The following is a 15,191-nucleotide window of genomic DNA, read 5'->3' as shown; positions in this document are numbered from 1 at the left end:
ATCTCATAAATATAGTAGGTACATATCATTGTGATGTGTAATGTGTTTTAATGTGTCACTTGACACTTTTAATTATTTATGTATTGATGACATGTCACCTAGGGTTTTGGTCATGGTTACACTTAACCTTTAATTCATTACCTTTCATAAGATAAAGAAAACCCACTAGGAGAAAGGATAGGATGGGTCACCATCAAGGGAAATTCGAATTCAAACTTGACAAGGATTTCTAAGGGTCAATAAGTGGTCCCAAAGTGTCATTTTTGTGAAAATAAGCCACTCTATATTAGCATAACATGTTAGGGGGCTAATTTTGACCATTTTAGGTTTAGCTAGCCTAGGGAACCCTTTATCCAATGCATTCTTCCACCAATTCAAAATTTGAGTTTTCCCATGAGTTTATCCCCATCTTTCCACTTAGTAAAAAGTAGCATATTTGGTAGGGACAAAGGTGTAAGAGATAGTGGCTTGATGTTTTTCCCAAAAAGAGATAGTGGGAGAGTCTTTTAAGGGGACTTGGACAAACTAGTGGGGTGTTCACCCACTCTCTAAGTTTAGAGACATTTAGGATTTGGAAGGAGGAAGGACTAAGGGGAAGGGAGCTCTACAACAACTTTCATCTTTCATTTAGCTTGGACCAAGGTTGGTACCCATGCCATAACTCTCATTTCACTTGCTCAATGATGTTGCTATTTTTCTTGTTCTTGTTCTTATTGTGTTGAAATTCATGTCATTTGTTTGGGTTGAGATTGTTGGAATGTTTCATTGTTGTGATGGATTTCTCTTGCAGATTTTTTCTTGTTTATGCGTGTATGAATGTTAATGGGTGTCAAGGCTTCACTCACCCTTGGGAGGGAAGAGATGCCTTGGGTGAAGGGATTATTTGGGCTCAACATTGAAGTTGAGAGAATTTCCTCTTGGAGAGGGTTTTATTTTTTTCATCAAGTATGGGCTCCATTGAATCCATATGCCTTGTTTGTTATAATGGGAGGTATAAGTGTATTGATGTGATGAGGAGGATGTGTTTTGGTAGCCTTGAAGAGGTATTATGCAATTGCAAATGAATATGTGTATATGGATATGGAATTCTCCTCTTTGGAGAGCCCACCTTCACCCATTGCTACATGATTCCAGTGGTGAATCATTGTGTTAAGCCTTGGAAGGGAGTTTATATTTGTTGTAATGATGTGTTGTGTGCATTGTTGGTGCTTGAGTGTAAACTATTTGAGCCTTGTTTCCCCAGCTTGATGGGTGGCTTCTTAGAAGCCTAGGATGGGAGGTGAGCCTCCATGGTTCTTGTTGTTTTCTTTGTGGTGTATTTGTAGATTTTGTGCCCAAGGGAGAAATAGAAAAGAAAATCTTGGAATGATCATCTTGGGGATGTTGCTTGAAGGAGAAAAATTGTAATTTTACATTGTACATGTATTGGAGAATCTTTCTCCATCTTATTCATGTTGTTGCAATGAATTATTTCATAGTAGCAAGGGAGGGATATGTCATTTTGTAATGCATTAGAAAGGATGAAATCCTTCTCCATGTTATTGTATATTGCATTGAAAAAGTTGAACCCTTTACTTATGTCCTATTAGTATTAATTTTTAAAAGTCTTTTTTTTTTCATCTTATGTACATTGTTGGGATGAATGGATCCATGAAAGAAATGAAGAATTTGGATATTAACTTATGTGCTGTATTACAAGATTGAATAGCATTCATTAAATGTAATGAAATGAAAGAATATTAGTAGCATGATAGTCATAGTTGGATATAAAATAAATATTATAGGAAAGATACATCTATTATTTCTTTGAACTTGATTCAATGCATTTCATGTGTTAAGAAGTTGTCAAGTGATTCCTAATAGATCCACTAAATTAGATCTATGCATTGTAGTATTAAAGTAACATCAAATACCTATCAACCAATATTCATAACCTCATAAATGAGTAGAGGAGAGAAATAAAATCAATCGTAAATCATAAATCACTAGAGAAATTAAGCCTAGGAATACATATTAGCTCTCTGGATTGTGTATGTGAAATGAAAAAATAGTTCTCAGCTAATATAGACCAATAAAATAATTAGAAGCATATTCCTAGTGTCTTGTCCTATAAAAGAAAAAAGGATGAGTAAACCACGAGATAATAAGGAACTTAGGAAAATAAGGCTCATAATCACCCAATTAAATTATATAATTACACATGTAGAAAATCCATGAGAATCATGTGACATTTTGTACATATCCACATTTAGAATAACAATATTAATACTATAAATATGTGTACACCATAAGTTTATCATACAAGGAAGCTCAAACTATTATTAAAATAACTCTATGCAATTACATAGGTACCCCTTTGCAAAGATTAAGAAAGGAATAAGTACATGGGAGGGGTAGTGGTCCCCATCTCCCTAATCACTTCTTACCTTTGAACAAGACTAGCTATGTGCTTGAAAAGTGCCTCCCCCACTCTAACACGTGTTAGAGGACTTTTTATGTACCTCCACTCAAGGAAGGAGCTCATTTTCACATACGCTTGAAGCAGATGTTGCCCTTTCTGCTATAACATGGAGAGGTGGTAGCTTGGGCTATGTGCCTAGTGGACTTAGGAGTTAGGAAATGTGTAGAACATGAACGTAGGTAATGGATGCTAGTTGAAAAGGTGGTGGGAGAGTAAATTATGTTGGGGATTGTAAAAACATTAATAAGGGAGGTGTTAGTGTTAGGAAATTAGGGAACTAGTGGATAGTTAGGAGAGTGGCTAGTGAAGATTTAAGGAAAATTGTTAGTGCATAAAGGTAATTTACCAAGAGGGTTTTAGAGAATGTTTTAACAGGTTCAATATTAGCTAGGTAAGTAAGATGTTAGTGTAATATAAGAAAGTAAGGATTGGTATTAAAATAAGTTAGATTTAAGGTGGTTTAATAGAAGTATGTTTTTAGTTGTTATATATATAATGGGCATGTGATAGAATTAGAAGGTAGGTTAGATATGTATTTTTTTAATTAGTAATTAACAATGGAATAGTTAGAAGGTAAATGTTATTTATATGAGATAGCATATAAAGAGTAATAAAGCTAGTTAAATAGTGATTTGATCTTAGGACTTAGTATATTTTGTTAATATAGATGATAGGTATCATTATTATTGTAATAAGATAGTGTATAGTTGATTTATGATTATTAATAATCAGGCATTAAATTAAATTGGTAGAGGTCAATGATAATAGTTAGTAGTAGAAGATGGAAGCCAAGAAAATGGGTAGAATTCTATTAAATGATAAAATATAAGAGTAGAACTAAGTAGTTATTAGTAGTGTGTAAATTAAGGGTCAATAATCACATAGTAATATAGGGTTTTAATATTATATTTCCATGGTGGTAATAATGAATTTAAGCACTTAGGATGCAATATTAAATATGGATGCAAGCACTATACATGCCAATAATGTATGCACTTGCATATCTAGAAATGTAAAAGTTCATTAAAATATTTATTTTGAAATATGGAATTTGGAATGGAAAATAATGAATTGAGGTTGATTTATAAATGTTGAAAACATATATATGTACTAGAATGAACATGATTATCTATCATCGATACATCACATTTATGAACACTATATCACTTATAAGTTAGGTTATGGAATCAAAAGTAATATTGCTTATCAACACATACACCACAAGGCCTCGAGGAAAACCTATTACATTAGAAGAAATTATAATCTAGCCCATGTGTTATAACCTAAACTCCAATAAATGTTATATGATCTCCCATTAAATTATCTATGCAGTGATACTAAAGTATCAAATAAGAGAATCATTTGCAAATGTCACTAAACTATTTGACAACCTAGTTGCAATATGCACATGTCAATACATGATTCCTTAAGTTTAGCTTTCAAATAGAAAAATTTATAGTTGTATTTTTTCCCTATAAATTTTGGGCATTACAGTTGAGTTGGGGTGGACTTTATAAAAATTTCATCATGGAGGAACTTGCTGCAAAATTCCATTCTTAGATCCCTATGTAGTCTCTCATCTATCTCCCAAGATGAAAAAATAGTTAATGGAGCAATGGGTTAAGAGTTTTGTAGAAAGTATCAATGCAATGGTTGGAACACTTGAAGGCCTTCATCATGAGGGGGTGGTGATTGATGTGTATTCAATAGAGAAGGTGCAAGAGGATAAAACTATTCCATCCAAAAGTACTAGTGCCACTTTGATGAATAAAGCCACCAAGCAAAACATTTAGGTTTTTGAAGATAGATCTCCATGTAACTCAGTTAAAGGTAGAGGTAATGAAGGTTCTCAAGAATCTTAACTAGTTTTCATTTGGTTTGATGTGTTGTTACTAATTTCTTGTTATCTTTTAGCTAGCTTTTGGTTTTTGGATTTAATATGTCTATTTTTGTAAACATTATTTTGTAAAAAAGAGTTTTGGTTCTCTTCAAAACCTACTTGTTCCTTAATCAAAAGTATCATTGGTTATAAAAGTTTGGTAAGATCAGGGAAAAAGTTTTAAACATGGAGATTGTCTTGCACTTTAAGGTATCAAACAATGTAACACACATAGAGAACTATGGATTAAACAAAATCTAAAGAGATCTTTACTATGGATAATTTTGGATTCAAAGCCTGCTTTCTTGGCTTCATCTAGTCTAATCCAAAGTTCATTTCTTTGAATCATCTAGTATAATAGCTAATGTGGTAAAATTACAATATGGAAACAATCACAACCTTGGCCATAAATAGGCCTATAGCATTACTTTTTGTGCTTCTAGTTTTCAACAGTTGAATGATGATTTGTTTCAATATTTTTGGTGGTATTTGATCATTGGTGGTTGATTATTGATGTTGACATATATTCTTGTATGGATAAACCCAAAATAAATTCAAACCTAACCCCAACAAAAATTGAACAAATTACCCAAATATCAAACCTGAACTAGTACCCAAATCTAATCCAACAACTTAGTTCTCTAGCAATCTTAGACTTTGTCTCACAAATCCACTTCACCAAACTTCAAATTTCTCTTGGAAAAATAGAAAATTAACTCTTAAGCACACCAAAATACATATGTACACTATATACATAGTGCTCTTCTTGATTCCAAAAGGAAACAATCTGTATGAACCCAATAACTGAAAAATGCAAGGTGGTTCAATTTGGCAAAAAGTTGTCAAAGTTGTCAAATGCAAATTTTGCAAAGTAAAAAGTTTCTTGAGAAACTTCTTGTAACTTCAAATTCTAGTCAATTATGAACTTAAAACCCTTAATCATATTAAAATACTAAGTCCTAATTATGGTGGAGGAAAAATATTAAGAAAGATGATTTGGGAAGGAATGTGCAAATTGGTTGTCCTAATCTTGTGAACATGATTTGTGTGTATATTTGTAAATCTTGTATAATCATGTAATATTTAATTATTATTTATTATTTACAAGATACTATTAATGATTGTATGTTTACATTTTGTATATTTATAGCATGAATATTTTCCTATGAAGAAATACCACACCTAGCAATATGAACCCAGAACAAAATAACAAGACAACTGCTAGATTGAGGTCTCAGTTCTAAAAAAAAGTTGATCAATGTAATTTTCCTTGAAAAAAGTGTAAGGGCTTAAAGAATCAAAGAATTCTAATCACAACAGCTAAGAGTCATTGTAGGCAACATGGTCACATTGAAGGGGGGCATGATTTTTGTCGATTGGTGAATATGGATTTCCAACTAGAGGAACATGAAGGAGTGAATATCCAAGTTAAGGATAATGCTCCCATGGAAGATTATCCTATGACAGAGAACACAATTGAATACAATGGTATTGGCATAGTTGATAATGTGCCAAAGGACATGATTAAAGAAGATGATTTTGGCACAGTTGATTAAGATAATCATGATGATGGTATTAGCACATCTAATAATGATCATGAAGATGGTCTTGATATACCTATACATGAGAAGGCATACAAGCCCCTATGCCAAGGCTCCCAATTAACTCTTCTCTTTGCTATAGTGTTGTTAGTGAACTTGAAGGTTATGAATAGTTTATCCAATGTAGCAATGTCATGTATGCTAAGGTATGTCATTTGTGTCATCTTCAATGTTAGCATACCATTACTATTCATTATATTAACAAATCATATTTGTTGTTGTAGGTTGATAGGTGAGTTTTTGTTACCACCATCAAACATTTTTCCTTGTTTGTACCAAGAACTATCTACTATTATGAATCAAATTGGAATTAAGTTTTAGATAGTACATACATGTCCCAATGATCACATTCTATATCAAACAACATGATTTTGCAACAGAATGCCCTAATTATCATATTAGTATATATCAGTTAGATCAAATAACAAAAAGGGTGCCTCACAAGGTTCTTTGGTACATTCCCATTATTTCACATCTTGAATGATTATTTAGGTGCACTAGCTTGGCACAATTTATGGATTACCATGCATGCAATAGAAGTCAAGATGACATTATGTAAATGAATGTGGATGGTTCTATATTTAAAGACATAGAAAAAACTTGGCCACACTTTAAAGAAAAACCTCATAATCTCAATATTTCATTAGTAGTGGATGATGTCAATTCATTTCGAGATATGAGATATGTTTATTTAGCATGGCCTATTTTTGTTATTAAAAATAACATTCCTCCTTAGATGTTTATAAAGAGGGATCACATAATGTTGTTAATGATTGTACTAGGTATGTTTTTCATTTAATAGTTATCTAAATTAATTTATGAACAACACATCAAAATAGTCATAATAATTATGTAATGTTTATGTTCATTCAACTAGATAAGTACCAAGTTAAAGATATGAATGCATATATTGAGCCCCTTATTGATGAGTTGTTGAAGTTACGGAATGGGGTCACTATATATGACATCTCTAGAATAATAGGACAAACATAATTTCAATTCCATGCAATTCTTATATGGACAATACATAATGCCCCTAGGTTAACTCATTTTTGTGGTATGTTATATTGTTAAGGTCACATATTTTTGGTCAGTTATATTGCTTACATAGTATTGTTGTATGTTTAAGTTGTACATGATATTTGTACATGATCTATTAGGTCTTTTGACAAAGGGAAAATTTGTATGTCTTTTTTGTAGTCCGAAGATAAAATCTTGTCATTTTAGAACTTTAGGAAAGCAAGTGTTCAATTGAAATGTCCCTTTTCTGATTTTTGTATGATATTTCCAACCTTTAATCAGATCTTTAAGATCAAACAACTAATATCACAAAGATCCTCCAAATTTCTCAAGAAACCCCAAATCGGATATGCCAAAAATGGTGCCAAAAGCTTCACAGCTTCACCTATTATTAATAAATCTGAAAATGGACATTTTTACAGAAATTTTAGCAGCATAACAGCCTACAAAATGAAATTTCCAGATCTATATAGCCTTTACATAGCAGCTCACAAATGTAGGACAAAAACTATGCTCATCGGGCTCCTAAAATTAACACAAAAATGCCCGGAAACACCACAAAAACACTAATAAACTATCTCAGAAGTTTAATCACATCCCAATACATATATTCAGCTCTATTTTAATAGCTTAAAGTCTGAAATACAGCAGCAACCAAAACTGATATGAAATGCTCAACTGAAAACACCAAACTCATGCAAAAAATACACCCAAAAACCCACAAATCTACACTGTTCAGCACAAAGGCAAACTCTGTATGAGCATGCACATGGAATGGCTTCAAACTCCCATCCTTAGCCTTCTTGGAAACCTACAAACTCCCATTCTTGGGTCTCCCTGGAAACCTGCAAACTCTCGTTCTTGGGTCTCCTTCTCCACAGATTTGGCAGCCTCTGAAGAATAACAAAGAAATCAACAAAATCAAGTTCTGGAATGAGCCCAAAATGCCTCCAAAACCCCTTAAAAGAGGGCATAACTGTAACTCACATCCAAGAGAGGTTAATGAAACATATTTTAATAATAATTTTCATTTATTAGTCCAATGGTTTCCAAAGATTAACCCCCTTTTTCCAAAACTTCACTTTCTTGGGCTTGCCTGCCTTAGCAAAGATTATTATTTTTTAATTATTTGAAAAGGGGACATGACAAGTCCTCCCCTCCCAAACATTGCTTGTCCTCAAGAAATGGCTAAACAATAAACCAATCAATCCACCTGGATCCCGAATGTAGTCATGACCTATACTACTACCAATTAACACAGGCTCCTGCAATATCCTCTGCAATATGACCAAGATGAATCCATAATCAAACTGAAAATTATAGCTCAACCAAACTCCAAAATCACCACTACCACAGTCAAAAACCCATGAGACAAAAACTCTTAGAACATTAGAACCCAAGTAAAGTGGACAAATCAAACTGCCAACACCATAAATACCATCAACGCATCCCACTGGCCTATACGGAATGTACAATCCAACTCTGCAACAATGGTGAATGCTCTCAAATGAAACTATACCAAGTATGGAGAATCCACACACTGTACAACTCCTGTAGTCAACACAACTCTGTAGATCATCGGCCACTGTCTCATAACCATAACTCCCATGCACCCCTGATGGTGAAAAGCCATCACAAGATAAACAACAAGAAATGGAACCCAAACCAAATTTTCCTGCCATCAACTCCTCAACACAAGGATCATTTGCTAACTGATGTACATAACCTAAAATATAATGTTGATTAAAAAAACCAACCTCAGTCAACAGCTCACCATGAACAAGTGATACAACCCACTGTGACTGATCACAAGCTAAGTTAGGAGATGTCATCGCCAAAGGAGTAGAATCAATAATAACGCCTGCTAAAGCATCACTCCAAAACTCCTGCTCTAAGTCATGTATTATCAAGCTATCAACTGCAGGACCTATCGCCATGTCGTTCCCATCACAACTCTCATCCTGAGGCATCAAATTCACAGTGTAATGTTGATAGAATGCGCCAATCTCAGTCAGTGGCTCAGACTGTAATCTAGATGAAACTAACTACAATTGATCATTAACCATGTTGGAACTGACTACTAACTTTCAAGATATCACCAAGGGAGTAGTATTACTAGTAGGAACCATGCCAACTATCGACTCACCAACATCACACATGATCTTTGATACATCTCTAGTCTCTGTGCCATCAGTACTAGAGGCCACCACCATGTCAGGCATACAACAATCTGCTACAACACCCAACTTAACTGAACCTGACTCTAGTGGGAATAAACCTGATATGCCAATGTTAGTATCAAGGATGGATGCATCCCCATCTCCACTGTCTCTGACAACCTCGGCCATGGACATCCTCGAATCACCAAACACCATAGCTTGTGATTGTATAGAATTAGATAAAGATTGTAGTCGCTCTAACTCCATGGTCACCTTAGCCAAATAAAACTGTGACTCCTTGAAAGCCAACTGTGTACTCTCAAGAATCTTAGAAGTCACCTCAAGCTGCTCAGTAAGCTCACTCACCTCATCTTCCTTGGCCAACAATGCATCATATGCTGTACTACCCCACTCCATAAGATAATCTCTGTCGGCTACCAACTACATATAATTCTGTCTCAAAATTCAAATAGCCTCCCATAAAGAGTGGATCTCTGTCAAGGAAAGATAACTTCCTTCCTGCTCATCACTAGTAGGAGAACCCCATCCATAAACTGCTAACAACTGACGAGCAGCATCAAAATGTTGGCAAGTGATAGCAATGTCTCGGTCACTAACTCTCAACTGATTAGACACATGATGACATTGGCTTGACTGTCTCCTACAAACCTCCTCTGATGGACTGTCTAAAGGAGTATAATCAAAGTCACTAGTCTCTAGAGTATTACAATCCATATCATGTGAATCAAATCTAAAGCTCATATCAACATACGAAGTATCAAAAATATTAGCACTGCTGTCCAACTCCTTTGCACCCAAGGAAACTAAGTTTTCAAAACTGCCGACTATAGCCTCCTGGATGTCATCAATGCCAATATGATCCTGGGACTCATCTGTACACACCGCCAAATATGAAAGATCATCAACACATTCCAGCAAATATGGTCGACTGGATATATGAACAAAGCCCAACATCGGTGTATAAAAACTAATACCAACATCAGACAAGATACTGGCACAAGAAAAGACAACACCATGTAATCTGCTAATCAAATCCATGATAGCACCCAAAAAAACACTGCTACCAAAAAGTGTTAAAGATCTCCAGTCAACTAAATCCCAAATGCCAATATAACAATCTTGAGTCCATATCTGTAAACTAGAATCAACTGGTAACTCAAGAAAACTTCTCACCTGAGTAATATGACCAATACCAACTAACTTCACATACCTTTCATGATGAGATAATGAATTCACAATACTATCTTTGTTCACCTTCAGCTGGCTGGACAAATCATGTGAAGTACTACCAGCCTCAACCTCATGTGGTGAAGCATCTAACTATGCCCGGTACTCTTTCTCAGCAAAATCATGAATGCTCAATGTCTGCTCATCTCTACCAAGTATCTCACCATCCTGCACAACAACATCCTCATAATCATCATCTGAACCCACTACACTATAGTCACTTCCTATTGTAACTATACCATCCTGAATACCTATGGCATCACCCTTTGATGACCTGTAAACAATTGTCTCAATTTGAGTATCAAGTTGACCATTACTATCAATCTGTGTAATATCCTTTCCCACCACCTCCTGTGGCAGAGTAGAATCTGAGACCTCTACCTGGCTATCAGCTAGTTTCTCAAACTCTTCATGCAAGTTCTTGGTAATTGTGTCATCTACCCTGTGAGAAAATTTGCCAAATAGAAATCCAGTCAACTTATCCATCTTAGCTGGGTCGGACAACATGTCATTCATTATATGGTGGTGCTCAATCAACTGTTTAGACATGTCATGGCTTATTTTCATAAGTTTATCTCGAATGTCTAAATAACCATCCTTTCTACTGTTTTGACTCTGGATATCAATTGTCCAAGATCATGTCCTCTGAGACTTTGTACTATACCTGTCCATTTTGGATAAAGTAGAGTGTAACCCCAATAGGATATAACTTCTTCAAACACCAAGAACTAACATGCAAATGATTAGAAGTAGCATGCAACCATAAATTTTTTCATGCAGATGATTAGAAGCAACATGCAATCATCAATGATGACATGCAAGATCTGAGTAGTTGTCAAAAATGCAAGATCTGGGTAGTTGTCAAAACTGACATGCAAGATCTGGGTAGTTGTCAAAACTGACGTGCAAACTTCTACAACCACCAAATTCACCAAGAACTAACATGAAAATGATTAGAAGTAGCATGCAACCATAAATTTTTTCATGCAGCTGATTAGAAGCAACATGCAATCATCAATTATGACATGCAAGATCTGGGTAGTTGTCAAAAATGCAAGATTTGGGTAGTTGTCAAAACTGACATGCAAGATCTGGGTAGTTGTCAAAACTGACATGCAAACTTCTACAACCACCAAATTCACCAAGAAATAATCATGAAAATGATTAGAAGTAGCATGCAACCATAAATTTTGACATGCAGCTGATTAGAAGCAACATGCAACCATAAATTATGACATGCAAGATTTGGGTAGTTCTAAAAACTGAAATGCAAGATCTGGGTAGTTGTCAAAACTGACCTGCAAACTTCTACAAACCCTCAGGCTAGCAAGATCATGGCTCTGATACCACTAAAATGTCCCTTTTCTTATTTTTGTATGATATTTCCAACCTTTAATCAAATCTTTAAGATCAAACAACTAATATCACAAAGATCCTCCAAATTTCTCAAGAAACCCCAAATCGGGTATGCCAGAAATGGTGCCCAAAGCTTCACAGCTTCACCTATTATTAATAAATCTTAAAATGGACATTTTTACAGAAATTTCAGCAGCATAAAAGCCTACAAAATGAAATTTCCAGATCTATATAGCCTTTACATAGCAGCTCACAAATGTAGGACAAAAACTATGCTCATCGGGCTCCCGAAATTAACACAAAAATGCCCCGAAACACCACAAAAACACTAATAAACTATCTGAGAAGTTTAATCATGTCCCAATACATATATTCAGCTCTATTTTAACAGCTTAAAGTCTGAAATACAGCAGCAACCAAAACTGATATGAAATGCTCAACTGAAAACACCAAACTCATGCAAAAAACACACCCAAAAACCCACAAATCTACACTGTTCAGCACAAAGGAAAACTCTGTATGAGCATGCACATGGAATGGCTTCAAACTCCCATCCTTAGCCTTCCTAGAAACCTGCAAACTCCCGTTCTTAGGTCTCCTTTTCCACAGGTTTGGCAGCCTCTGAAGAATAACAAAGAAATCAGCAAAATCAAGTTCTGGAATGAGCCCAAAATGCCTCCAAAACCCCTTAAAAGAGGGCATAACTGTAACTCACATCCAAGAGAGGTTAATGAAACATATTTTAATAATAATTTTCATTTATTAGTCCAACGGTTTCCAAAGATTAACCCCCTTTTTCCGAAACTTCACTTTCTTGGGCCTGCCTGCCTTAGCAAAGATTATTATTTTTTAATTATTTGAAAAGGGGACATGACATCAATGATTTTAGGCACTCTCTTTACAACAATCATAAGCATCGAATTACAAAAAGACATCTTTTAAATGGGAAAGAAGAGATGACATCAAGGCCATGAAGAATGACACCTCATTTGTGGAAGTTGGAATACAATAGACTAAATTGCTAAGGTAATGTCATTCCATCTGATGATTTTTGTTTGAAATTTTTATTTTTATATTAATTTTTTATTTAGTAATGATGTAATTGATCCTCAAGGCATAAATAAACAACTTCCTAGATGAATAAAAAGTTTTACTAGTCAATTTAGTAGGTTGTCATACTACAAGGATCTCCCAATCATGCATTTGTTTGATGCTATGCATATTGGAAAGAATGTAACAGAGACACTATGAAAAATATTGGATGGAAGGCAAGACAAAGAAAAAATTGCCAAAATTTGTAATAGCATTCATGAACTCAATCATGCATTAAATAATTTCATTGAATCAAATAGTAATTGAGATTGCATAAATACAAGTGCCCTTCCTTGGTTATTAATGGAGCAACAAAGTGATGCATTAAAAAAAGTCATAAAAAAAAAAAAAATTAACTGCATCATTTGCTACAAATATAAGCAGTCTTATATCAAGGAAATGTGACTTTGGGCCAGGGTTAAAAACACATGATTGGCATACCTTCCTCAAGGTAAGTCATGTTCTCTATTCACAATATATTTGTAAAATTGCATGTAAAATTGTATTATTTTATAATATATTGACAAGATCATTTTTAAATTATTGTAGTACATACTACCTCTATCCCTCCCACACCAGTTTCACAATAGTGTTAAACAAGTTATATATGATCTTGGAAAACACATGAGGTTAGAAATGTTATTTCTTAGATTTTTTGTTCATATATTATATTTATGACTCTCTTTAATTTTTATGTAATTTATTGTATATTTTTTTATAAATTATTGTTTATATGTTCTTGTGTGTTGAATCTCGTTTAGGTGGTTATCATATAAAGAAATTGATAAAAAGATATATAAAATAATGGAAGAGAAAAATTTCCCAGCTTATGTGTGAAATGAAAAAGTGTCTACCTTCAACTTTTCTCAATGCTCAAGAACACTACCTCATACATCAAGTTGAGGATATTGAATTATGTGGGCTTGTACAAACTAAGTCAATGTGGATGGTTGAGAGGCACTTAAAATTTATGAAGGGCTTAGTTTGAAAAATAACACATCCTGAGGGTTCTATGGTGGAGGGATATATGGTATACTAGACCATGGTGTACATTATTAAATATCTTCTCAAGTTTGTAAGAGATATCCATGTACATCACATTTGATCCCAACTCTATTAACAAATTCAAAGGAGAGTACTTGATGGGGAAAGGTAGATTGAGGAAAGTGAGACATAATTATAAGATGTTATTGTAGTTTATTAATTCTTATAAATCTTCAATATAAGTTGTTTCTAAATGTTCTATTTTTTTTCTTTATAGTTGGTCATGAGTGGGATGCACTATATTTCTATATTGTAAACAATATTGATTGGATGATGGTATGGATTCAACAATCTCAAGAAAATGGTCCCTCATTAACATGGCATGGCGTTGCATCATTGGTCAAAGAAGCTCATTGTAATGGAGATCCCAATTTTATGCCAATAGTACTTGATCTAGCATATGGTTTAAGATGTACTACCATGGCCATAAATTTTTCGTAAAAAAGTTAGACAAAATGAAGAAAACTTGTGATTCTAGGATAAGTGTAGTCTTCGAGGTCACTAATATTTCATCTAAAAATGGCATACATCCTCAACAATCTGAAAATTGATACTATGAAATTTTGGATGATATAATTGAGTGTGACTTTAACTCATTCAAATTAGTTCTATTTTTAGTCAAATGGTACATGCTATAGCTGAATCAAAATAATCCTAATAGGACTATTATTGAACATGATAATGGATTTACAATTATTAATACAAAGTCATTTGAGCCAGTTGAAAATGAGCCATATGTTCTTCCAAGCCAATGTGAGCAAGTGTTTTACTTTCACATTCCACATAAATTAGGTTGGTCATTTTCCATTAGGCATGATCCAAGGGGAAGGTCGATAAAGTATAATGTGATGGAAGAAGAAGATAATAAAGAATTAGAAGATGAATTAAATGATGATCACAAATGACTGTTAAAAAATGAGGATGCTGAAGAAAAAGATGATGATTCTAGTGATGTTGATGATCAAGGTGGTGATGATGATGATCATGATTATGGTGATGAAGATGGTGATGATATTTATGATGATGATGGTCATGATAATGGTGATGAAGATGATGGTGATGGTGATGAAGATGGTGGTAGTGTTGGTCATGATGATGACGACGATGATGATGATGAAGGGGACAAGTATGATGGTGGTGGTGGTGGTGGTGATGATGATGATGATGATATGGATGAAGAGGATGATCAATGACATGATCAATGAAATATACATCAAGGTATGATCAACGCCACATATGAGGTATTGATTTATTCATAAAAATTTGTTTGACTTGAATATTTTTATAATTAAGTTATTATGTGTCAAACTCTAATGTCATGGAGTATATAC

The sequence above is a fragment of the Cupressus sempervirens genome, chromosome 1, assembly GCF_028749045.1.
Source record: "Cupressus sempervirens isolate cs-2001-9-10 chromosome 1, ASM2874904v1, whole genome shotgun sequence".
NCBI lineage: Eukaryota > Viridiplantae > Streptophyta > Pinopsida > Cupressales > Cupressaceae > Cupressus > Cupressus sempervirens.
This window is presented reverse-complemented; position numbering follows the sequence as displayed.